Source organism: Balaenoptera physalus, assembly GCF_965194825.1.
Source record: "Balaenoptera physalus genome assembly, chromosome: 19".
Taxonomy (NCBI): domain Eukaryota; kingdom Metazoa; phylum Chordata; class Mammalia; order Artiodactyla; family Balaenopteridae; genus Balaenoptera; species Balaenoptera physalus.
In genome coordinates, this window is record NC_138900.1 from 48,084,537 (window position 1) to 48,111,010 (window position 26,474).

Sequence of the window (26,474 nt, forward strand, 5' to 3'; positions counted from 1 at the left end):
AGGTAATTTAATTCCTCCAATGGGAAAAATGACACTTATGTTTTGACAATTTACATTTATGTGTCTTTTTTCATGTAAGAAAAGTATTCAAACAAAGCTTTTAGTCAAACTCCCAAACTGTGGGGAAAAGCTGGGCATTCTACCGAAACAACAGTGGAGGGGGTTGGGAGAGGTTTTTTTTCTTTTTTTTTTTTAATCTCATTCCATCCTAATACAGACTCTGGATTAGATGCTGATTAATTTGGCACTAAGGGCTGCTGTTAATCAGTTGTATGTCAGTAATCGTCTCTGGCCACCTTTAAATTATAAAGCATGGTGGGATTAACTGCACTTTTGCAAATTACCTCTTTATAACAGTATAAGTAAACTCGAGGTGTACTCCTGGAGTGACATCACCCCCTGTTTATACTTACTGTGATTCTGGGGGTTATGACAAGGCTGGGCTCAAGCTGATGAACTCGGATGGAATTTATCCTTGTTTAACAAGGATGGAATTTGCCTTGTTTAACAAGGCATTTTGAGACCTGGGATATCCTGAGCCAGTGACAACAAAGCACTTCATAGGGTCACACCAGGCAGGAACCTTGGCTGAACCTGGGGATGTGCTTGGCCTTCTGCCCCATTGGAGAGTGATCAGGTGAGCGGGGCCCACAGCCGCCCCTCCTGCAGAACGCACAGCCCAGGAGAGCACAGCCCGGGCCTCCGCTGTCTGGGAGGTCTAGGCTCATCTACCTGCCTGTTCACTGGGGATAACAAGAAGGTGCGGGAGACGACAGGAAGGGGAACTGACCGGCATCGGGTTCCTAACAGGCGCCAGAAATTGTCTGGGGCTTTTCTGGGGCTTCCCTCTTGATTATAGAAACATTAATAGAAAAAAATATATATATATTGGAAAATTTTAAAGAAAATAGAGTAGAAAAACAAAATTACCTACAACTCTCAGGGACGATCATGAGCATTTTTAAATATTTGCTTCAGGGTTCCCCAGGTGGGGATGGGGAGGGTGTGCAGGTGTGTTTATCCATGTTGTTTCCGATACCTTCCATGAAACAAATAGGGAATAAATAACTAAATTTATGTGCATAATTAGGGTCATAATATATACATATTTTTGCATTCTGCATTTTTCACTTAACGTGATAGTGTATTTCCCCATGTCATTCTAGTCTTCCAAAACAACATTTTAATAGCATGTGCTTTGAGTATAAAAGGGATATAGACCCCTGGTGAAAAACTTTGCAGCATACCGATCGGGATTTTGCCCTACTTATCTCACCAACAGACCATTATCACTGTTTACCATTTTCTTACAGTTCATCCACTCTTTCCTATTCATAGATCAATTTACATGCGCCTATACACAGATGAATATATACATGTATTTTTACATATATGTATTTATACAACTTTGCATCCTCCTTTGTCACTTACACTATGTGGTGGGTTGTTCTTGTGACTTATATGTTGTTTTTAAAACCTCATCTTAGTGACAAATTAATATTACATTATGTAGTGGTACCGCAATGTGCCTCACTAATATCCAATTTGGGGACATTTGGGTTGTTTCTAATGTTTAATATGATAAATAGTGCTGGGAAGAACATCTTTCCACATGAAACTTTATGTCTGTCTCTAATGTTTCCTGGAAATTTGGGAAATTAATTAAAACTTCGGCTTAGTTTTATGTTAGGCTTAAAAGGCTGTCTTTGCTGCCCACCCCCGGTGCACTTAGTGAATACTGAAATTCTCATTAAATAAGGCAAGTGGTTTCTGTTTTGATAGAACGCTTCCAGGGACGGGGCACTCACTACCATCTGAGTCAGGTCCTCCCACATTTGGGCATCACAAACATATAAAGGTCCTTCCTTATACCAAACAGACTTTGGCAGTATGGAACAGCTACACACTGGGGACATGGGGCACTAGCTAATTCCTTCTCAGTTCTTCAAAGAGTTCCAGATACTTCTCTACCCTCTCCCTCCTCTAGGCTAGTAAGCTCAAGTCATTTGAGTTTCCTTCCAAACCCTGGTAGTTGGGGCCCCTCCCCACCATGGGTCTTTCCTCTGGTACCCCCTGGTGCCCTCATCCCTCTTCCAGAGAGGCCCAGCCTTTACAGGGTGTCCCCTTCACTCTTTCTCCAGCTCACAGGTATTTAGGGAAATGACTCTTAATCCCCCTGTAACTGATAAGGGGTAGACATGTCACAGCCACATCCTGGGGACAGTAATTGCACCAGGGTTAAGCTCACCAACCTCCTTTGCAGCTGGACTGTCCCATTTCTTGGTCCTGCTCCATCAGCTGTGTGACTTTGAGCGTGTTCCTGAACCTCTCTGGGTCACCAAGGTTGTGGGAAGGATGAAGTGAGATGACGATACGTGTGCAGAGCTCACATGAGCTCTGGGGCAGGGTTTGTGCTCAGTGCTGTGCGGTCTACCCTGTTTGGTGACAGATTCTCCACCTGGGCAAGCTCAGGGCAACATTCAGGAAACATGCCATTCAATGGCCCCCTTAGATTTTACAGTGGCAAACTCTCTGGTCCCAGGGAGTCTGTGAGCCCAGGAGTCTGGGTGAAGTACACTGTGGTTTCCAATGTGCCCACAGGCTGCTGTACACAGTGGGGAAGACGGTGATGGGGAGCTGACCAGGCAGGACTGATGTGCCCAGGCCTGTTTATCTAGAGCATCCCTACTGGGGACACAGGGCCTGTAAGTCAGACATGCCCAATAAGTGGGGAGGCTTCAGGCATGGCTGGTTCCAGGTCACCCACTCAGCTCTGCTTCTCAGGAGCTGAGCAGTCTGTGCAGTGTCATGTGTGTATATATGCACACACACATGCACGAGTGTGCATGAGTGCACACACACACACAAAAAAACACTTTTTGGAAGGAAGCTCCCAGACTCGGGATCTCAAGACATACAATCAGCTCCGGAAATGGAACAAATGAAAATTCAAATACGAAAATGGAAGAAAACGGGCTTTGGTTTAGCATTCCAAAATAAATGGCACTTTGTGTGCTTCGGCGATTGGGTCAGAAATCAACATATTTGTAAAGTTTGATTAAAATGTACTTTTAGGAGAGGAATGAAAGCGTGGTTGGAGCTGCTCTGGCAGCGGTGATGACAAGCACCCCACCCACCTCCAGTTCTGATCCAGGTCGGACAACAGCCACAAAAGAGGCAGCTCAGAGGGAGATCAGAGGGCCTGAGATGTTCCTGCTCTCTGGGAAGTCATCAGACCCAAGCTCAGGTGACACTGGGGACAAGCCATGTCAGGAGGGAGGCTAACTGCTTAAATTTCATTAACTCGGAGCCTCTGGATGGAGCTCATGAGACATCAGTCAACAAAGACACTAAAATGTCTTTCAAACATTGTTTAAAGCATTGATTTTCATTTTCTCCCTGCTGTTTTCGTGGTTGTTATTGCTGCTAAGATGCCTGTTTCATTATTCTCTGTGCTGTACTGGGGCAACCGAAGTCCAACAGAAGATGCCTATCGCGTGCCCCATCGCATCCTGCTCCACCAACGCCCCTGCCTTCACACGGCCATTCATTCTGTGCAGAGGGCTATCCCTCCCCTACCCACTGGGTAAACTCCTATTCATCCTTTGAAACCCATTTGAAGAAACCTGGGAGTCATTCATCTCTGCGAGCTCCCCCTCTCACAGCCTACCACCAGGTCTCATTTCTTTCACATCTTGAATCCTTCCCATCTCCCTCCATCCCCACTGCCCTGCTGATAGCCCTCATCATGTCTCCCCAAGATACAGCCACCTCTCTGTTACCAAATAAATACTGAATGATGGATGTCACAAATGTAACCCCATTTCCTCCTCCCAGCCATCCTGTGCTCCTCACTGGAGAGATGAGTAAACCATGGGTATGCAGATCCACCACTAACTCTCCAGTGACCTTGAGCCTCAGTTTTCTCATGTACAAAGTTGGGTTACATTGTCTCTAAGATCTCTTGTAGTTCTAAAACTCCACACCTCACAGTTTCTTGCTTTAAAAAAAAAAAAATGCTCCCAGTGGGATCGTGTTTTCAGTTTTATATTTGGAACGGGGAACATTTTCAGACGAATATGGATCAAATGGACGACATGATAGGAGAGTGAAGGGCCCAGCGGGAAACGGATGAAAGAGTAGGTGTCAGCCAGCTTTGAGAGGGGAACCGTGGGAGTGGAAGGGGGCAAACAGCACAATGGCCTGCACCCCTTTGAAAGAACGTCATGTGCAAGAGGCCGCACATGCCTCCTCTCCCTTCAGAAAGCAGATTTGAACTAATCGCAGGAACTTTTCAAAAGGCATGTTTCAACCAAATTTACAAAATGACTTTCTAGGTCTGCACTCCTGAGAGATGAAAGGGCACGCGGCTTAGAAATAAAAAGACAAGGTTAAAAAAAATGGCTCTGCCACCTCCAAGACCCATCTTCTTGAATTTCCTGAGCCTCAGTTTCCTCAGCTGTAAAATGGTGCTAAAGGTAAACCTACCGCAGGGGATTGTGGTGAGAATTAGAATACACAGTATTTGTGATGTGCTTAGCACAGTGCTGGCAATTATAATTAGCTGCAGTTATTATTATTACTACTATCATTATAATTATTGTTAGTTTTAGCAAAACAACAAGAAGACCAGTTTTTTTCTTTCTTTAGACCAGTTTTTTTCTCATGGTCACTAAAACGTCCACACTGAGGTGAGTCCTTCCTTCACGAGCAGGTGGAGGTTGCCCCTTCCCACGTGAAGCCCCTTTGGTAATACCACACACGACCTCTCAACAGAGCCCAGAGAAGCATTCAGCAGCCTGGCCAGCACTCATTGCCAAGCCAGACCTGCTTCGAGTCTCAATTCACGGAACGCACCCAAGCAATTCCCCCACGTTTTGAAATCACAACCCCCCATGCCTGGGCCTGGACGCAGCCTGTGCCCCCCACTTCCTTGAAGGCATCAATACCAAGAGCACACGGCCTCTCTGAGAAGCAGGGACAAGTCTGTTCATGCGCTGGAGGATGTGTCATGGAGACAGACAAGCCGGGAGAGCTTGGGAACGCGGGTCAAGCGGGTCATCTATTAACTGGCGTGGCACGTAGGCCTCACAGAGGGCGGACACCACGCCGAGACCGGCGCCCAGCTGAACTCGGAAGAGAACCGGCCCCAAGAAACAGAAGCAAGCAGCCCGGCGGATTTCCACATTACAAATTATCTTCCACCCTCATCCCCTTAATTCTGAAGTACTGAAAGTCAAATTTTCCTTCCCGGCATCTCCAAGAGCCCTGGGAGAGCGGTTCTTTTCTCAGAGGGGAAGAATGAAGATGAAAAAGTTGTTTTGTGCTCGCCTGTTAAAGCCTACACTTCCCACCATTCAGGAACCCCGCCATTCATATTCTTTTCAATATCCTTAGAAAATAAAGTTCGTTGTGTTGGCAGGGGATGACAGAAACTTGACAGGTGAGTAAAAGTGATTTTTGCCCTGGGCACTCCTATTAATGTACCAATATATCTAAATTTTTGAAAAACCTCTTTCCCCACGCACTTCTTTTTTTAACAATAGTAGTAGCAGTATGATTCAAACTTTATTTTATTTGAAGCCAGTCTGTTTATCGAACAAAGATCTAGGTTTGGGAAATCATGAACACCCTGAATGGAGAAGTACATGGATTTTTTTTATTTTAAAATCTTGGTTAAGAATATGAGCTTGAGCTTTGGGACTTCCCTGGTGGCACAGTGGTTAAGAATCCGCCTGCCAATGCAGGCGACACGGGTTCGAGCCCTGGTCTGGGAGGATCCCACATGCCGCAGAATAACTAAGCCCGTGTGCCGCAACTACTAAGCCTGCACTCTAGAGCCCGTGAGCCACAACTACTGAACCCGCGTGCCGCAACTACTGAAGCCTGCGCTCCTAGAGCCCGTGCTCTGCAACAAGAGGAGCCACCACAATGAGAAGCCCTCACACCGCAACAAAGAGTAGCCCCCGCTTGCCACAACTAGAGAAAAGCCCATGCACAGCAACAAAGACCCAATGCAGGCATAAATCAATCAATCAATCAATCAATCAATCAATCACTCCCAATCTTTAAAAAAAAAGAATATGAGCTTTGCCACCAGGCCAGCAGGGTCTCAGCCCCAGCTACGCATCAGAATCACCCAGGTAGCTTTTTCAAATGCCAATGTCTGACTCCACCCCAGACAATAAAATCAAAATCTTTGGGCACGTGACACAGTGCAGATAAATCAACCAAACCCTGGCTCCCCCGACATCAGCTGTCATAGGAACAGGTACTGGCTTCACCAGCCACAGAATGCGAGGAGGAATACGCTAATCTCGTAGGGCTGTTGCAAAGTTTAAAGAGGTAAGCTCATGTGAAGTGCTTACCTATAGCATGTGCCCGGCTCCTCACAAGACTACATGGATACTGAGCACTGATTTTGGACCGTGTGTGACACTGTGACATCACTGCATAGATGGAAAGCTCTCACGCTGGGCAGTGCAAAGCAGGGGCCCGTGCCTGAGCCCCAGCGTCCTCATCTGTTAAATGGGATAATAACAGTAGCTACCCCAGAAAGTCACTTTGAAGATTCAGCGATGCAAGTTATATAAAGCTTAGCACAATGCATGATATAACACACACCAATACAGGTTGGCTCTCATTACAGGCAGACCTCAGAGACATTGTAAATTTGGTTCCAGACCACTGCAATAAAGTGAGTATCACAATAAAGTGAGTCACATGAATTTTTTGGTTTCCCAGTGCATATAAAAGTTGTGTTTACACTATACTGCAGTCTATTAAGTGTGCAATGGCATTGTGTCTATAATAACAATGTAGATACCTTAATTTAAAAATACTTTATTACTGGATCATATGGTAACTCTGTTTTTAGTTTCTTAGGGAAATTCCATACTGTTTTCCATAGTGGCTGCACCAATTTACATCCCCATCAACAGTGTAGGAGGGTTCCCTTTTCTCCACACCCTCTCCAGCATTTATTATTTGTAGTCTTTTTGATGATGGCCATTCTGACCAGTATGAGGTGATACCTCAGGGTAGTTTTGATTTGCACTTCTCTAATAATTAGCAATGTTGAGCATCTTTTCATGTGCCTTCTGGCCATCTGCATGTTTTCTTTGGAGACATGTCTATTTAGGTCTTCTGCCCATTTTTTGATTGGGTTGGTTTTTTTTTTTTTAATATTGAGCTATATGAGCTGTTTGTACATTTTGGAGATTTAAGTCCTTGTCTGTCACATGGTTTGCAAGTATTTTCTCCCAGTCCACAGGTTGTCTTTCTGTTTTGTTTATGGTTTCCTTTGCTGTGCAAAAAAAGCTTATATGATTAGGTCCCATTTGCTTATTTTTGCTTTTACTTCTTTTGCCTTGGGAGACTGACCTAAGAAAATATTGCTACGATTTATGTCAGAGAATGTTTTGCCTATATTCTCTTCTAGGAGTTTCATGGTGTCATGTCTTATATTTAAGCCTTTAAGCCATTTTGATTTTATTTTTGTGTATGGAGGAAGTATTCTGACATCACTGATTTACATGTGGCTGTTCAGCTTTCCCAACACCACTTGTCCAAGAGACTGTCTTTTCCCCATTGTATATTCTTGCCTCCTTTGTTGAAGACTGATTAACCATAGGTGTGTGGGTTTATTTCTGGGCTCTCTGTTCTGTTCCATTGATCCATGTGTCTGTTTTTGTGCCAATACTATGCTGTTTTTATTACTTTGTAGTATAGTCTGAAGTCTGGGAGGGTTACGCCTCCAGCCTTGTTCTTTTTCCTCAGGATTGCTTTGGCAATTCTGGGTCTTTTGTGATTCCATATAAATTTTAGGATTATTCTACTTCTGTGAGAAATGGCATGGGTAATTTGGTAGGGGTCACATTAAATCTGTAGATTGCTTTGGGGAGCATGGCCATTTTTTTTTTTTTTTTTATGGCTGTGTTGGGTCTTCGTTGCCTCATGTGGGCTTTCTCTAGTTGCAGAGAGTGGGGGCTACTCTTCGTCGTGGTGCACGGGCTTCTCATTTCGGTGGCTTCTCTTGTTGCGGAGCACAGGCTCTAGGCGCGCGGGCTTCAGTAGTTGTGGCGCATGAACTCAGCTGTTGTGGCTCACGGGCTCTAGAGCGCAGGCTCAGTAGTTGTGGCGCACGGGCTTAGTTGCTCCGCAGCATGTGGGATCTTCCTGGACCAGGGTTTGAACCCGTGTCCCCTGCACTGGCAGGTGGATTCTTAACTACTGCGCCACCAGGAAAGCCCAACCATCTTAACCATGTTAATTCTTCTGGTCCGAGAGCATGGGATATCTTTTCATTTCTTTGAATCACCTTCAGTTTCCTTTATCAGTGTTTTATAGCTCTCAGTGTAGGTCTTTCACCTCTTTGGTTAGGTTTATTCCTATGTTTGTTTGTTTTGACGCGATTTTAAACAGGATTTTTTTTTTTTTTTACTTTCTCTTTCTGATATGATCCCACAGTCTCACTCCTGGGCATATATCCTGAAAACATGAAACTCTAATTCAAAAAGATATATGCTCCCCAATGTTCATAGCAGCACTATTTGCAATAGCCAAGACATGGAAGCAACCTGAGTGTTCATCAACAGATGAATGGGTAAAGAAGATGTAGTATATATATATATATATATATATATATATATATATATATATAAAACGGAATATTACTCAGCCATAAAAAAGAATGAAATACTGCCATTTGCAGCAACATGGATGGACCAAGAGATTATCATACTAAGTGAAGTAAGTCAGACAGAAAAAGACAAACATTATATGATATCACTTATATGTGGAATCTAAAAACTAATACAAATGAACTTATTTATAAAACAGAAACAAACTCACAAACATAGAAAACAAACTTATGGTTACCAACGGGGAAGGGCGGGACGGGGTGTAAATTAGGAGTATGGGATTAACAGAGACACATCACTATTTATAAAATAGATAAACAACAAGGATTTACTGTATAGCACAGGGAACTATATTCAATATCTTGCAATAACCTATAATGAAAAAGAATCTGAAAAAGAATATATATATATTATATATATGAGAATCACTTTGCTGTACACCTGAAACTAATACAATATTGGAAATCAACTATAGTTCAATAAAAATATAAGTAAATATCAAAAAAAAATAAAGAAATCCATTATCCAACAAAATGCTGTATTGCTAAAAAATGCTAACCATCATCTGACAACACAAGGTTGCCACAAACCTTCAATCTGCAGAAATACGGTATCTGCAAAGCACAATAGGGTGAAGCACGATAAAACGAGGTATGCCTATATTGCAAAAAGTGATACGTAACCTAGAACTCTCCTGCAAGCAGAGGTCAGTGCCCCACTAGAGAGATGGCGTTAAGTGACTTGCCAAAGGTTACCATCTGGTAAGTAGAATCCTCAAAATTTGCCTGTCTTTCCTCCAAAATCCATGTTTCCCCTTCTTCATCAATTGCCGTTGTTACAGGGGCTGGGTGGCTTCCTCAGTGAGGGCTGAAGGCCTTAGCCTGGCATTCGAGCCCTTTACAGATGGGCTCCAAGCAGCCTTTTCAATTGTATCTACACTTATATCCACCACTCCTCAAATGTGCACCATTCATTCTCACCTCTGAGCCTCAAGGCACACTTCTGCACATGCCCCAATCCCTCCCTGCTTCCAGAGCCTGGTCCAGAAGCCTCCCCGCCATGATCTGCCTGCCAGACGTGCTGCCCGCTCTGCTGAGGCCCCGTAGCACTTTGTCAATTATCTTAGTCCTTCTGATAGCCCATCCTGCTTACAAGGCATATCTGTCCTAATGGACTGTGGGCTCTTAGGAGGTGGGATTTGTCCTAATCGTGTCTGTTCTGGCCTGCTGCCTTCAGTAATTCAATCTAACACCTTCTGTTTTTAAGTGGGGGTTAGGGGAACACATGTTTGCCATAATTCAACCCGTTTGACTCCTATGAGATGTCACAGACACACTTAACATTATTAATTTTCCATGAGGCTCAGCTGTGAAGTGTTTGGCAAACTGTCCATGATGAGATTTTGACAGTCACTCATGTTGGAAATTCAGAGCGGCAGATGGGTGTGGTAACCCGCATTTGGCTTAAAGTGTAGTTCAGTGTTTGTGCGTTTTCACAAACTGCAACTTTAGATTCATGCATAAAGGAGAGAAAGAATTCAAAATCAAGTTGTGCATTTCAAGGAGTTGTGTTAATGCTTTTAAACGAGAAGCAAACTGAGGGTCATAGAGAGAGCCCTGCAGAGGGGGGCCGGAGCCGTGGGATTAAGTCCCATCTCTGCACCACCTGGGCTGTGACCTGAAGCAGTAAGTCCTCTTCCAGGGCCTCTATTTGCTCAACTGTCAAGAGGGGAAGTTGGACCAGAAGACGTTTGGCTCTTGTTCTAGGTCCAACATTCCAGGACTCGTTGGATGCCAGCTCAATGGAATTTGTTGACTCTGGGATTTGTTCTGTGGGACCAGCAGGGATTGAGAAAGCTTTGAGGGTTCTTGCCCCTAGAATGACCTCTGTTGCTGACCAGAGGCCTGAACCTGAAGTCCCTTTGTTTTCTGGATTCATTTGCAGACAAACAGATTCTAAACTGTCTTTGCAATAAGGAAAATGCTGCCCCATAGGAGCTGGGCTTTAGGGAAATAGATCAGGTTCTATTTGTTTTGCAGAAATACATCCAGGCCTTAACTATCTCTTAACTCCCAGGGGAATTACTAAACCTTGGCTCCTGGGGATCAGCCCATCCAACTGCCTTATTTTATAAATGGGGAAAGTGAGGCCCAGGGAGGAGAAGTGACTTGCCCAAGGCCGTAAAGGGCAACGGGGCAGAGCTGAGGCAAGGATCCTGTTCTCCTGGTTCAGGGACTGCCTTCCTACCAGCCCTGTGCTGTGGAACTTAATGCAGGCGTGGCTGGGCTGGGGAGCCCTCCTGAGCCCTCCTGCAAGGAGGGGCTGGATACGTGGAGCCACGTGAACCCCTTATCTCATCTCTCCTGGGGTCGAGCAGGTCAGAGCTGGAGGGGCCCCTGGAGAATGTCCAGTCCTGTGGTCTCCATCCCGGGAGGAGCAGGCAGTGATCCTGGGGTAGGAAAATCTCCATCCGCAACGTGATGGTAGGGTTAGATGAGGTCAAGAGGGTGGGACCTTTGCGATGGGATTATAATGCCCTTATAAAAAAGGATCTCACCTCTCCACCATAGGAGGATACAGTAAGAAAATGGACATCTACAAACCAGGAGGGATGCCCTCCCCAGATACCGAATGTGCCAGCGCCTTGATCTTGGGCTTCCCACATGCAGAACTGTGAGAAATCAATATTTGTTACTTAAACCCCCAAGTAATTTGTTACAGCAGCCCAAGCTAAGACACTAATCTTATACAACCTCTTCATTTTATAAATGAATAGACTGTATCCTAAAGAGGGCAAGTGATTTTTTTAAGGCCACACAAGAGCCAGGACATTCTGCTAAACCATGATCCGTTTGTCTTTCTGTCTCACTCCCTTTCTAAAGGGTCAGAAAATTGTCCACCCTTATGGGCACATCCGGACAAGGCTCCAGCCACTCCAGCCCTCTGCCGAGGCATTGGAATGCTCAGAGTCAGGAGGACTTGAAAGATTTCCTGTTTTCAAAAAGCTGAAATCGAAAAGTGCTGTCATTTTCTTTAAATACATTCTTTTGAATAAAATATCTATTCTGGATGCCAGCAGCAAGCTTCGAAACATGTTCAAGATGACATGATTGATAACAAGAAGGCTTTTTCAAGATGTTTCTAATTTCATCTTCCTGGTTAAAGAATGTGAACTTTCTAACATGATGTATGGCCTAATAAGAAGGTGTGCTCCGACCAAAGTTATTTATTTATGCTTCCATCTTTGACAGATGAATATTAACTACTGAGAAAATCATAAAGCCAATTAGCAAAAGCTGAATAATATCCATGTGAGAACGTGAGCGTAGAAACACAAGATACTTCTCATCCGAATAGCAGATCACAGACATTTTCTGCCCTCCTCCAGGAAGCCATGGCCGGGGCACGGCGGCTCCTCTCCCTCCAAGGTGCCCTCAGGTTAGCCTTGATGAAGTCCAGTCTGGGAGCTGATTCTGGGATGCTCAAGAGAGAGCTCAAGCTGATTCTGGGATGCTCAACCCTGGCCGTTGAATTCCCTCCCTGTGGGACCTGCAGAAAAATGCATTTCTGGGGCTTCCTTGGTGGCGCAGTGGTTGAGAATCCGCCTGCCAATGCAGGGGACACGGGTTCAAGCCCTGTTCCGGGAGGATCCCACATGCCGCGGAGCAACTAAGCCCATGTGCCACAACTACTGAAGCCCGCGTGCCTAGAGCCCGTGCTCCGCAACAAGAGAAGCCACCGCAATGAGAAGCCTGCGCACCACAACGAAGAGTAGCCCCCACTCACCCCAACTAGAGAAAAGCCCACGCGCAGCAACGAAGACCCAACACAGCCAAAAATAAATAAATAAATAAATTTATAAAAAAAAAAAAACGCATTTCTGCCCATCCTGCTACTCAGCTAGCTGCCCTCCAGCACTGAGCGCAGATGAGAAGAACAGGGAGAGGCGGAGCTCCAAAGATGGGCCCTCCTCTCCTCTGCTTCCAGAAGGGAGTCTGCTACCAGGGAAATGGGGGTAACAGCCCCCGCCCCCAGCCCCACGCCCCCTCATCTCCCCCTACTCATCTGCTCTTCGTGACAATGTTGCTCCCAGGAGCTGCAGAGTCAACAAATCTCCAGTGAGCGCCTACTATGTGCCAGACACCAGCAATACAAAACAGACACAGTCCCTGCTCTCCTGGGGCTCCCAGGCCAGAAGGCAGCGTGGCAGGACCCCCCTGGGGACTCAGGGGTGAGCTCATATGCTGAGATGATACTCCTCCAGTCTGCCTTGTCTCTGAAGCTGAGGAAAGGATGTGGGGATGGGGCCTGACAACAGCTTCCACAATTAACAAGAGGTTAATTTCCCCAACACAGGCTGTAAATGTTGTGTTATGCTTCCAGAAACGAACAACAAACAACCTGAGATTTCACTTGGAGGCTGTAAATTAGTCTCTCCCCCAGCTCCCTGGGCACCAATCTGTCACCTTGCATTCTGTAGCCCAGTGCTAATTTTTAATAATTTCTTGACAACTGCTCACTCCACATTAAATACATGACACTACCACGGTGCAATTCAAGAAAGCAATGGTCTTTCAGGCAGAGAAAGACGTCCCTCATCACCCTACTCCCCACCTACATATTTAGCCAATGGTCAGATCTTCCTGGAAACTGACCTGTATGTTTTTTCCATCACAAATAACTGGTCTTTAAAGAAAACGGCCCCTCTCCAACCTGAACCACCAATGGTAACTAAAAACCCAAGCAGGGCTCTCATTTCCCTCTGTCCCCTGACCCCCTCACCTTGTCTACAGCCCTAAAGCGTGGGAATAGGTTTTTCATTAAGACTCCCCTGCCCGCTTTCTGAAGATTCCCAGATGATAAAGCTGGTTGCAAGAAAGAACAGAGGTCAGATCTAGGGCTGTAGAATCCTAGCCTGTCTGAGCTGGGAGGAACCTTGGAGATAGTCCCACACTAGCCCTTGACTTCTCCTTTTCCAGAGAAGGAAACTGCCTCTGCCCACACAGGAATCAATATCAGGGCTGGGGCGGGAACTCCCCTGCTCTTGGCCACTAGATCGTTTCCACCAAACCACAGCACACTCCACATTCGAGTTTGCTCATTTCCTGGCCCCAATTTATCATCCTGGGATTTAACACCCTAAATAAACTGTGCAGAATTCCCAGGAACTCTTTAAGAGTCCCGTCCCACGTGTGTGATGAAAAACATCAGAAACTGCAGACAAGATGTTCACACATGTGATTGTGGATAGCACATCTCTAAGCCCCTCCAGACTGAAATCTTTGATGTCATTGGTAATCTGTTCTTCCAGGATAGAGTACACAGAATTTCCATTTCTCCCCAATGACAAGTAGGAGTTCGCAAAGTTATAAACTGTTTTTCATGACCAAAAGGATTAGTCTCTCTATATTCTTAGCTAATGAAACGCAAGAGGTCCAAGAGATCATTTTCAGCCCAAGGAATCCACCATGAAGTTGAATGCAAACATCGTTATTCATTACTCAGCTGGATCTTCCTTGAGAGGGATTTCATCATAACACGATTTGGACAAACCCGCATAATAATATTAAAACCATAAACTATGTAGAAGTATACATGGTGGCAGGCACAGGATCTAAGTTGGGAACGCTGAAAAGTTACTATCACGCTCCAAATTTAGTGTCACAATGTCTAACCACAGCTCATAATGTTAACTATCAGACTGTTTAGGCATCTTCATTTCTTGTCAGGAAAATAAAGTTGTCTCCTGTCGTGTTGGACAGTCTGAGTATCTATCTTATATCAAAGACAACAAAATATGTAATTTTACGTATTCCTGTACCCATAATTTTAGTACAAAAGGACTTTGAACTCAAACTGAATACTCTTGTTCAGAACTCTGTGAAAATCACAGCAGAGCAGCAAATGAAGAACATTATATGTTACATGCAACTTATCTTGCCTTCTTTTTTTCCAGTAAGACTGAAGAAGAGAAAAAAAGAGTCAATGTTTATAAGTCACTTCCTAAAGTCTGAAGAATTATCCCTTTCGTCATTGTAATTTGGTGATCAGCTCCTTAAATGTGTAATAAACTGTTCATGGGAAATGGGACTTTTTATTTGTCACGGAATTTGCAGAGAATATATCAGCCCACTGGAGTTCTTGACACCACGTGGGTTTTCTGGGTTTGAGCTTTGATGGTGCACCAGGACCAAAGAAATGGGGCAACGGTGCAATAAGCCACACAGAGAAAGACAAATACTATATGATCTCACTATATGAGACATCAAACTCCTAGAAACAGAGAGGAGAATGGTTGTTGCCAGGGCCTGGGGGAACTGGGGAGATGTTGGCCAAAGGGTACAAACTCCCAGTTATAAAATGAATGAATAAACCCTGGGGACCTATGTACAGCAGGATGATGATAGTTAACAATACTGTATTATAGGGGCTTCCCTGGTGGCGCAGTGGCTGAAAAACTGCCTGCCAATGCAGGGCACATGGGTTCGAGCCCTGGTCTGGGAAGATCCCACATGCCGCGGAGCAACTAGGCCCGTGAGCCACAACTACTGAGCCTGCGCGTCTGGAGGCTGTGCTCCCAACAAGAGAGGCCGCGATAGTAAGAGGCCCGTGCACCGCAATGAAGAGTGGCCCCCGCTTGCTGCAACTAGAGAAAGCCCTTGCACAGAAACGAAGACCCAACACAGCCAAAAATAAATTAATTAATTAATTAAAAAAAAAAAAAAACAACACTGTATTATAAACTGAAAGTAGCTCAAATGGTAGATCTTAAATATTCTCATCACAATAAAAAGAAATGGCAATCATGTGAGGTGATGGAGATATTAACTAACCTTATTGTGGTCATCATTTTACGACATATACATGTATCAAATCATCACATTGTACACCTTAAAATTACACAGTTCTATGTCAATTTTATCTCAACAGAGCTGGGAAAAAAGATAAATAGATGGAGATGAGTATCACATGACAGGGCTAAGATATGTGGGTACCACCTAAGCACTCGAACTAGGAGAACATCTTCTCCTCCTGGTCCTGCCACCTATTGGGTCTATAACTTGTAGCAAGTTACTTAATAACCCAGCTGTACTTCCATTTTCTCATTTCTAAAACCAGGATAACAACAATAATACCTCCTTCATAGAACTGTGTAAGTACTGGGTTGGCCAAAAAGTTCGTATTACAGAAAAACCCAAACGAACGTTTTGGCCAACCCAATAAATGACTAAAAGATCTTAGCCAACGGGTCCTGGATCATAGTAAACCCTCAATAAATGTTAGCTGTTTCTCTCCTCCTAACACCCAAGGAATCCTTTTCTCCCGGTTCCTAATTTGCCTTTGATATCTTCTCCTTTGGCTTTTCAAACATGAAAGTGTCAAATTTCAGGAAACTGTAGGGTCAAAATCTACATGCACTGTTAAGACTACAAATGATTCCAAATTGCCCTTCAAAAATACTAGTACATTTTACACTACATATGCACACAAAGCTGACAGGCGAAACCAATAAGTAATTTCAAAGACCATGAGAAACTTACTAAGTGCACGGAAGCATCTGCTGTGTATTTATTTTCAGTGAAAGAAACTGCAATTATTTTGATAGCTATGAGAAGTGTTTCTATATAAAAAGACATAAACTATCTTGCTTACTCCACTCCAAAGAAGGAAGAGAAATGGGGCGACGATATCATGCCCCTCCCACCCCTCGTCCTTCATCCATTTGTCTTGACCTCACCGTATTTCCGTGAAAAAAACAGAAGGCATTAATCGAGTCCCTTCATGGTTCCTTACCAAACCCAGCTTCAGCTGGTCCCACTTTTCCCTTCTTCCCTCTGCTCACAGGTCAGAAGAGGCTCTGTCCTTCCCACAGACCAGTCACTGCGCGTGTGTCAGGACCTCGCTCCCTCTAGCCTCTGATCTGCCTTCAAATCTTCAATGTCCAGACCTTCCTCCCTGGACTCCGCGTCCTGCGTCACCCGCCACTCCCTCACCCCCACTCCCAGCATCCCCATCAGTACAAAAGCACGCACCTCAGCCTCCCATCTTGAGCCAAGAACACACTCTCTTTTTTTGGGGGGGAAATGCCCCGTGGCTTGTGGGATCTCAGTTCCCTGACCAGGGACTGAACCCAGGCCACAGCAGTGAAAGCACCGAGTCCTAACCACTAAGCCCCCAGGGAGCTCCTGAGAACACTCTCCCTTGACCCCACGGCCCCATCTTCTTCACTCAGGAGGCAGCCTCACACCAGCCCTGCTCCTTCACCACCTGTTCATGAACAACCCACTCCCCTGGGGCTTCTGCACCCACAACTCCATGGAAACTGCCCCTCCTAAAGTTACCACGGCACCTCCTTCTTTGCTCGGATTTGAATGATGGCACCCCCCAGCGTTCAGCCTTCAGACACGCTGGCAGACTTCGGCAGCCCCGTGCCCACGTTCCCTCAGCACCGACCATACCTGAGCGTGCAGTCCCAACGGCTTCAACCACAGGCACCCACGCCCTGCCTGAGGGCCTTTCCTGGTCACTGGAGTGTACTCAGCTCACACGGGCAGACCAGAAGGGCCGGGGGTCAGTACCTCCTGGAAGCAGCTCTCAACCCATGGCTGACGGGATCAGTGGATGAATACGCCAGCTCCCTCACTGTTTTGCAGGGATAACCTTGAGGCATGTACTACAATACCTATCAGAGTTCCCACACTGGGTTGAGCCCCACTGTGATTATTTAATGCTCTCTTGTCTGGAGCTGCTATGGACCCGAGTCATGCCCCCCCACCCAAACTCATATGTTAAAGTCCTAACCCCAATGTGATGTTATTTAGAGATGGGGGCCTTTGAGGTAATGAGGTTTAGATGAGGTCGTGAGGGTGGGGCCCTCATGATGGGATTAGTGTCCTTATAAGAAGAGACACCAGAGATATCGCTCTCCCCCACAGTCCCCCTCTTTCCCTTCCTCCCCACCTTGTAAGGACACAGTGAGGAAGTGACCATCTGCAAACCAGGAAGAGAACCTTCAACAGAACCCAATCATGCTGGCACCCTGATCTCAGACTTTCCACCTCCAGAACTGTGAGAAATAAATTACTGTGGTTTAAGCCACCCATTCTACAGTATTTTGTTATGGCAGCCTGCACTAAGACAGGGTTAGAAGAAACAGATTGAAGCCAGGTGGTTCAAGCAGCAACAGCCAGGCTGGAGATACGAACCCAGGAGGCCTCGGCACATAGACAAGTTGATGAAACAATAAAAGGGGGATAAGGTACTTTCTATCTCACAGGGTGGTTGTGAGGATTGAAGCAGATGCCTCACACCCTCCGCTCAGCACGCGTGAGGGCACATATCAAAGGCTTGGTAAGTGGGACAGTTCTTACTGTTCTTATTTGCAGGTCACACAAGGAAACGTTCTTAGAATCATAAAATTTCGGAGAGATCACCCAGCTCCTTTGCAGGTAGGGAAACTAAGGCCAAGGCAGGAAAATTGACTTGCCTGGCATTTTTCCACCATTAAAGTTTGTTTTTATAAGATTTACAGACCCAGCAGTAAAGAAGGAAGGTGAGATTTAACTGTACCTTGAGAGTCAATTAGACAGGAACGCACCAATAAACCTTCTCAATGCCAAGGCTGCTGAGCTTTGGCCCTGATTCTGTGACTGCTTCCCTCGTCTGATGCTGCTGGTCTCTCCTCCTATTGAAACTCTCCTGACTTGGTTTCCATGAAACGACGCTCTCCTGATTTCCTAGTAAAGAAGAGAGACAAGAAAAAATTAAAAGGCAGAAGGGAAAGTGACTTAGGGTGGGTTCCCTAGAAGCAGAGCCCATGGCAGGATTGGGGTAGCCTGGAGTCAGTGACGAGGGCTCTCAGGATGCGGGGAGTGAGGGAAGCGGGACAGAGGAGGAGCTAAGAAGGATGCAACCTTGAGCAGAGGCTAGCCTGAGCCGGTGGGGAGCCCTGGAGCATGAACTGCACCAAAAGTTGGCCTTACCTGGCGAAGGAAACCAGCACTGTGTGCCTCAAGTTAGTCAGTGCCCCGAACGGGCAGCCACGGCAGGACCAGGGGGCGTTCCAGGGCAGCTGCTCACCTGGCAGCCCCCTTTTGGCTGAGGGCAAGTCTGCAAAGAAGGGGGCAGCTGGGAGTCATTAGCACCCAACCTCACAGCAGCTGGTCGAGCCCCAATTGCATCAAAAGGAAGGGAGGGAGGAATGGGGGAAGGAAGGAAGGATGCATTAAGTGATCACCAGAGAAGTGCTCTAGAGGCAATAACAATTCTCATTATTGCAATCTTCCTGAAAACCCAACCAAGTCAGGAGGTAGGTGTTACTAGCTTCAGTTTATTGATGTGGAAAACGGCGGGGGTGGGGGGGGCGGGGGTGTCCGAGATTTCGAAGGAACAATGAAGTGACCCCCACCCCCAGAAAACGACCAACCAATGTGAGAAAGTGTCAGATTATTCACTTTTAAAGAGCAGCCCACAGAGCCCAAAAGGACCTCAACAAGCCCTAGTCCTGGAATTAAGGAGTAGGTATCCGAGACCTGAATTCCCTGTACTCCTTAACCTTTCCAGGCCTCAGGTTCCAAGTCTGTGGAATGGGCAGGACATGGGCTGACTGTGGCAGCCTGAGGGTGGCCTCCAACAACCTCGACACCGTAATCTCTGGACCCTGTGAATGTTCCCTCGCATGGCAAAAGGGACTTCGCGGATGTGAGGAAATGAAGGATCTTGAGATGGGGAGATGATCTTGGATTATCCAAGCTCTAGATGAGCTCTAGATGTCATCACGAATACCCGTATAGAGAGAAGCAGAGGGAGATTTGACACAGAAGAGAAGCCTGAGTGAGGACAGACGATTCGGAGAAGGAAGATGCTAAGCGACTGACTGAAGGAAAAGGCCACGAGCCAAAAACTACAGGAGCCTCCAGAAGCTAGAAAGGCGAGGAAGTGGATTCTCTCTGGAGCCTCCCCAGAAGGGAGCGGCCCCGCCAACATGTTGATTCTCAGCCCCAAAGACTCTCTTGGAGCTCCTGACTTCCAGACCTGAGGATAACTTTGTATTGTTTTAAGCCACTGAGTTTGTGGCCATTTGTTACGGCAGCGACAAGAAAATGAATACTGAACATCATTTCACTCTTAGGAAAATTGTGAAACAAGCTAATGCTCCCAAGGCCCGGGGTGAGGCCAGGTTGTCAGTGGAGACCTGGGTGGAGTGGGGATGGGGATTACAGCTCGAGTTGCCCAAATCACAGCTGCTGGAATCCACCGCCTGCCCTGGAGGCTTCCTGAGCGGTGCCACAGCACAACTTCCCGCTCAGTCAGGACTGGGGCAGGAGAAGGATGGAGTTCAGGAAATGTCTGATTGGCTTTGAGTTTTGGGGTTTGCAAATCAGGCATCCTGAGCGTGAATAAGGCTGAGTCTCGAGCTGGGCACTGATGGGGGTGGTGACCTACAGAAAGACGTGCAGGCCTGGAAAATGTGTGCAGCCTTGATGAACAAACACCTGGAACACTCAGGCTACTTCATGGGCCTCCAGGGCCCCAGCTGAGAGCAGGATATGGAGTCAAGGGAGGAGAGTGGTCCCCCCACCTCTGCCACTAGTTTGCCCTGTGACTTTAGACAGGTCCCCCGACCCTGCTCTCTGGGCCTCCATCTCCAGTCTGAGACAGCAGCGGGGTGACGTGGGTGAGCCCCGGGGAGCCTGTCTTCTCTGACGCTGGGTAGTTTCACATTCCTGCTCAGGCCCGCAGCCAGGCAGGTTGACCCCACTGGACGCTCAAGATTTAGAGGATCACAGAGCCAAAGGCTCAGGAAAAGCAAATCCCAGGGCCTCCCAAAGACAGTTAGAGAGGCAAGACGGAGGACGGACTGTCAAAATATTTTGTCTAAAAACAGGCCGAGGCAGCCTGCAAAACGCATATTGCACATGCATCCCAAACAGACAGAAACGGAAAGGAGGATGCAGCCCTAAAACAGATACATTTACAGAAACAGGAGAAAGTCTTCCTCTGGTGGCCTGTTTTAGCAAAAAAACACATAAATCTATTCCCAGGGGAGTAAGGCGATTGAAAAGGGATCAGGGGCTCTGGAAGCGTCTTGATGACAGCACTGCCCAACGAGCTTCCAAAACTCCATCTCAAGGGCGTGGGAAGAGAGAAGCCTCTTAACCAGAGTGGAGGGAGCTGGGGGTGTTGTTTGCACCCGGTAACTCCTGTGACAGGCAAAGGAAGCTGAACTTGAAGAGGAAAGCCACACGCTCAAGGTCAGAAAGCTACAAAGCAGCTGAGATGGGATTCAAAATCAGGACTGTTGAATCCCAAGTCCCCCAAGTTCTGAGCCGCTAGGAAAACTGTGCAGATGAATTCAGATGAATTCCTTATAGTAGGCCAGCCTCAGTCATTAACGGAAAGTTCTGGAGGTTCTGGGCACGTGCCTAAACTTTGTGATGCTTGTGGTAAAAGGAAGTTATCATGCTGGTCTACAAGCCAAGTGTCCATCACTCTAACAAGGACAAAAACAAGGATGGAAGGATCAAGCATGGCCTAGGTCGGTCCTCCAGGCCCCTCCAAGGCCAACAGGCACTGGCTTGCTCTCAGGAAAGACTTTTTATAAGTCAGAGCTGACGGTGGAATGGGTTACCCTATAGGTAGTGAGCTTCCCGTCACAAGGGGTACTCAAACAGAAGATCTTTCCAAACCACAGACTTGACAATATCAACCTCAAGGTTTCAGGCATTTCCCATCTGCCCCGCCCCAACCACGGTCTCATGCACACCTCTTTTCCACCAGCATCTTCTCTACACACCTGAACTTCTCACCTCTCAGTCTTCAACCACACCGCCCCCTCTGCTGAAATGTCCATGAGCCTTTTCGATACCTGGGGATTCTAAAACGCTTTTACAGATCTGCTCAAATGCCTCTCTTTGGCCAGCCACACCCTCAAGCCATTTTGGGGATCTTTCCTCTGCATTCCCCTGCAATTGACTTTACCTCCTTCCCCATCTCTTTGGGGATCAGCTAACAGCCATGCCTTAGTTCCCCTCATTACCCAGCACCATGCCTAACTCTAAGTAGGCCCCCGTGCATGGGTTTTGCATGAGAGTACCCAGCTTGTGTGGTTTGCACTCTCAAGCCAAGCTTGCTGCCTTTCCACCTTCCCAGAGGGAAAACCCAGGCCCTGGCACACCCACAGCCCTGCCCTGGCCGACAGGAAAGCTCTAGGCCCACGGGGGGAAGTGGGGAAGCTTGTGGTCAACTTTGAAGCTAAGACCATAACAATTTTATTTTTAAAAATTTTAAAACTCAGGGAAGAAACAATCGGGAAGCTCAATTCGGGGCCTCTGAGCTCAGAAATCATAAAAGTCAGTGGTATTTTAAAAATAAGAATACCTTCCTGACTCTCAAGGGGCTCATGGAGGTTCGCTGGTCCCCAGCCATTTGCACTGCCTCCCTCTCAGACGTTATAACGGGTCTCCCCAGCCTCGCTCTGAATTCCCGCTGTTCCAACACTGAAGACAATTCTCTGGCACACGCCGTGCAGACCAGAGAGTGAGTACAGTCCCTCTCCTTCCGCAGAGCAGGAATGCAGGGGCCTGGCTCTCGGTAGAGAACCCACGGATGGACGGCAGTCACAGCCCTTCTCTTCACAGAAATTGAACATGGGGAGCTGCCCAGGGCCCCCTGAGGCAAACCAAGTCCAGTGGAATGTCTCCGATCAAGTCGTCCCGTGGAAAACCCCAGCAGGCTCTCACGGGGCCTCAAGGACATGATCAGGGGTGACCTCCAAGTGGACACCAGTGGATCTGATAAGAATGAAGACACCCTACACTGTGTAGCACTTAGTTATTGCAAATGGGTATCACACCCCCGCTCCCATCTAGTCCTTCCAGGACGTGTCAGAGGAGATGCCATCGGTCTCTCCCTGTGTGACACATGGAGCCTGAGTCCCAGAGAAGGAGAAACAACTCTCCCAGACCAGTTTTACTGATTTCTAACCCCGAGCTCTCCCTTTGATGGCTTGAGAGTTACCACCAGCAGCATCCTTTTCTCAACTCTCCCTCCACAATACCCAGCCCAGGGCCTGCACATAGTGAGAACTCAGTGCAGTTAACCCTTGAACGACACGGGTTTGAACTGCGTGGGGCCGCTTATACGTGGATTTGTTGTAGTAGTAAATACCGCAGGACTGCACCAGCCACCATCGGCTGAATCTGCGGATACCAAGAAACTGTGGACAAGGATGGCCATGATAAATTATATGTGGATTTTCAACCGCACAGAGGGCCAGCATCCTTAAACCCCTCCTTGTTCAAAGGTCAAATTTAACTGAGCTCATCTAATTGTATCCCTGTAGTGAAACAAAGAAAAGATGGCTCTTGACTTTGGCACCAATACCTTTTAAGGCGCACAGGATAAGGCATTCAGATTGGGGGGTGGGGGGTGACATTGAGTGCTCCACTTACAACCCAGCACAGGCATTCACGTATCTCAGGAACAGAGCCAACTGTACTCTCTTGACCTCAGAACGATCCACCATTTCCCCGGAAGGTCACACAGCCGCCAAGTGGCAGGAGCAGGTTTTGAACCCAGGCCACCTGACCTCAAAGCCCCTGCATCATCTCCCAGAGGGAGCCTGACTGGCTGCCCATCCCAGCCCCCACTCTTCTCTTTCAAGGCCGCCTGTCACCCCTTTCATCTCCATCTCTTGACTTTTAGGCATTTGTATCGTGTTGCTCACCTCCACTGAGAAAGTCAACTGAGATGGGTTGAATAGCTTTATATCCATCATTTATACCTTAACAGAAATGAGAGTGAGTCAAAACATGAGCTCTTCAGGAGGACCTGGGTTTTCAACCATCTCTTCCTACGATCCTTGGCACAGAGATTCAGAGGGTCCCCGGGGGGGTGGTATCTCAGACAGGCCCTGCTCTGGTGGCCCTGCCCAGGAAGCCTGCTCATGGATTTGGCAGGAAGCAAGCACAGGGGAGTTTCGCCAGGGCTGCCTCAAGGGAGTGCAGTTTTTAAATCCTCATGAGTGGTGATCCTTGGAAGTCACTTGGAAGTTAACACAGCAAGAAGCACAAACAGCCCGCTCTGTGCAGAGAAATAGGTGGGGCAAGTTCAGTCAGAGGACCGAAGGGGAAATGCACAGCTGCAATCTGGTCCTCCATCTGACCGGTCTCCCACATGCATCCCACTTCTCCCAGTCAGAGGGAGGAGGATGCCAGGCCTGCTAGCTTGAGTCACTCCACTGGAAAAAAACTTTCCGTGTGAGGGACTGCACAAACTCCTCTGCCTCTCTCTTCTACCTCTTCACGTGACAAGGCAGAAGGCCATTTATCACCCACGGTCTCGCCATGCTGGGGTCGGTCCATGTGTATCAGTCAGGAGAGACCAAGGTTAGCTGCTGTAACAACTGCCCCACGCTCAGTGGTTCACCCCCACAAAGGGTTTGTCATTTCTACATTCAGGGCAGGAGAAGGGAAGGTAGCAAATCACACACTAGCCCTTAAAGCTGCCCAGAGTGACACAATAAGCATTTCATTGGCCCCAAGCAAGTCAGAAGCCCTGCCTAACTTTAATCGGTCAGAGAAGTACAATCCTACCATTTGCCCAGAGGTAAACAAAATATTTGGTGAATAGCATGAAGGACTATAGCACTGTAACAGTAATAATAACTATGATAAAATATTCAAAGAAGCTGATGTTTACTGATATTTACCACATACCAGGCATTGGGTAAAGTGCTTTCTATCCTTTATTCCATTTAATACTGGAATGGATGCTGGTGAAGTGAAGGGAAAATACAAACAAGGTAGATGCTAATATTAGCCTGAATTTATGGATGAGGAAATGGAGGCTCATGAATTCAAGGGACTTGCTCGAGGTCAGATATTTAGAAAATGATGGATCTGGGACTCGAACCCAGGACTCCTGAGACCATGCCTGCTAATCGCTCTACTACCCTGCTCCCAAATACACATTTAGGGCCCTCCAGAATGGTGGAAAGGCAACTACACCAACTTTGAGACAGAAACATTGCTTTCTTATCCTAGCCCCCATCATATCTAGCAGGTGGTCTCCAGGTCCAGGAACAAAGTGCCTTCCTTTAATCAAACAGATTCAGATCTGTCTCTTATCCACCCAGCTGCCCATGGTGTGCCAGACCCCACACCAGGCAGGTGTAACCTTTATCTGCCTTGATTCTCAACATGCACCTGGCAGGTAGGTCTTTCTGTCCCCATTTTGCAGCTAAGTAACTTGAGGCACACAACTAATTAGAGCAGTTTTGAACCCAGATCTAGCTGGCTCTGAGGCTTGTGATGACCAAGGAAGACCTCCCCATGGGGAGGTCAGCCCAGGGAGGTGTGTGATTGTAGAGGACCGGCCGGGCATGGGGGTGGGGGTGAGAGCAGGGGAGTCCCTGAGTTCATATAAATGTGGGTGTACTTCTTCAGCCCAGCCCCTCCCTTCCTCACTCCAAAGGGAGTGAACCCTAGACAGGGTGGCCTCTGCCAGATTGTTAAAAGCCCCCACTGGTGACTCCTTTCTCTTGGGGTAAGGCATCTCTACCTCTAGAAGTCTTCTCGGGAAGACAAAACATTAAGTCCCTGTCAGGCAGTGCAGTACAAGGGAAGCACATGGCTTTGGAGCTCAGTGCAAATAACATCTATACCACTTGGAAGCTGTGTGACTTTGGGCAAGTCACTTAACCTCTCTGGGCCCTAGCTGCCACAAAATGACAGAGTTGGGCTGCATCTTTCTGAGGATTTCATCCCTGATCATGTTTTAGGAACTAATGATACTCTGATGAACTCAAGCAAAGGCCAGCGGGTGAAAAAAGGTTCATGGGCGAGTCAGTGGATGAAACTCCATGGGAAGGTGGAAAGCAGCTAACGGTTACAAGCCACTCATCTGTTAGGGGTGGCTGCATTGAGCGCATGACCCTCATTACTGCATGTGGTTCTCTCTACCACCCCGTGAGAAAAGAGCTCTTATTATCCACAGTTTACCAGGCAGAAATCAATAGAGCAGGACTAGTCCCCAGGCCTGCAAAGACCCAAGTATGTACTCAACAGCAGATAGCTAAGTGTGTTTGTAGGGGAAAGACTGTGAAGGGATCTCTTCCCCACTTCTTTTGGTTTTTAGTCTAGTAATTGCAAAAATAATACAAGCTCATCCTAAATTCTAACAATATTTATATTTTAAGTGAGCATCTTATCCCCTACCGGCTAATTCTACTCCAAACAGGGGTAAGCTCTATTAATGTTTTCGCGAGTTTCCTTCCAAGTTTTCTCGATGCCTCTACATAGGATTATACCAAGTAGGATTTGTTCATCATTTACTTATGGCCTGCTGACAATAGTAATAATAGTCACATTTACAGAGCCCTTCCTGAGGCCAGGTTCTATACCAGGTGCTGAGGACAGCTGTGAACAAGAGACACGACCCCCACTCTGGGGGGCCATCAGAAACACTCTGCAGCTTGCCCTGTCCCCCACTTACCAAATTACGAATCACCCCACTTATCCCACTTACATCCTGGGCTGTCATCCAAATCACCAGATCTACCACACTTTTTAAAACGGAAAATCTCCTTGTGTTTTATGTGTATTGCCCTTGATTCAACCAACCCTGTACTGATGAATGTTTAGGTTATTTCCAATTTTTTGCTCTTACAAAAAAAAAAATCCACATTTTTAATGCACTCATGCTAGCACTTACATAAAGTTTATAGATTCCTTGAACGTAAATGTTTATTTTATCTAGATGATAGTCTTTTCGTGGTGGGAAGCTTTGGAGCGGACAGCAGGTTCCAAGCAGAACTGGGGGGGCACCATC

At 46.8% G+C, this 26,474-nt stretch overlaps 1 protein-coding gene and 1 long non-coding RNA gene across 2 annotated transcripts in view; one reads left to right on the forward strand and one right to left on the reverse strand.

The window, feature by feature from the left end:
• Positions 1 to 15,374, forward strand: part of LOC309649497 — a 431,245-nt gene extending 415,871 nt beyond the window's left edge. Inside the window, exon 2 of the long non-coding RNA XR_014257154.1 lies at positions 15,268 to 15,374. This is a non-coding gene — a long non-coding RNA (uncharacterized lncRNA). The remainder of the gene's footprint in view (positions 1 to 15,267) is intronic.
• Positions 1 to 26,474, reverse strand: part of LOC309649477 (uncharacterized protein) — a 664,470-nt gene that overhangs the window by 533,111 nt on the left and 104,885 nt on the right. The window contains exon 3 of the mRNA XM_082439534.1: positions 18,213 to 18,379. The gene's annotated coding sequence lies outside the window, so the exon portion shown is untranslated. The remainder of the gene's footprint in view (positions 1 to 18,212; positions 18,380 to 26,474) is intronic.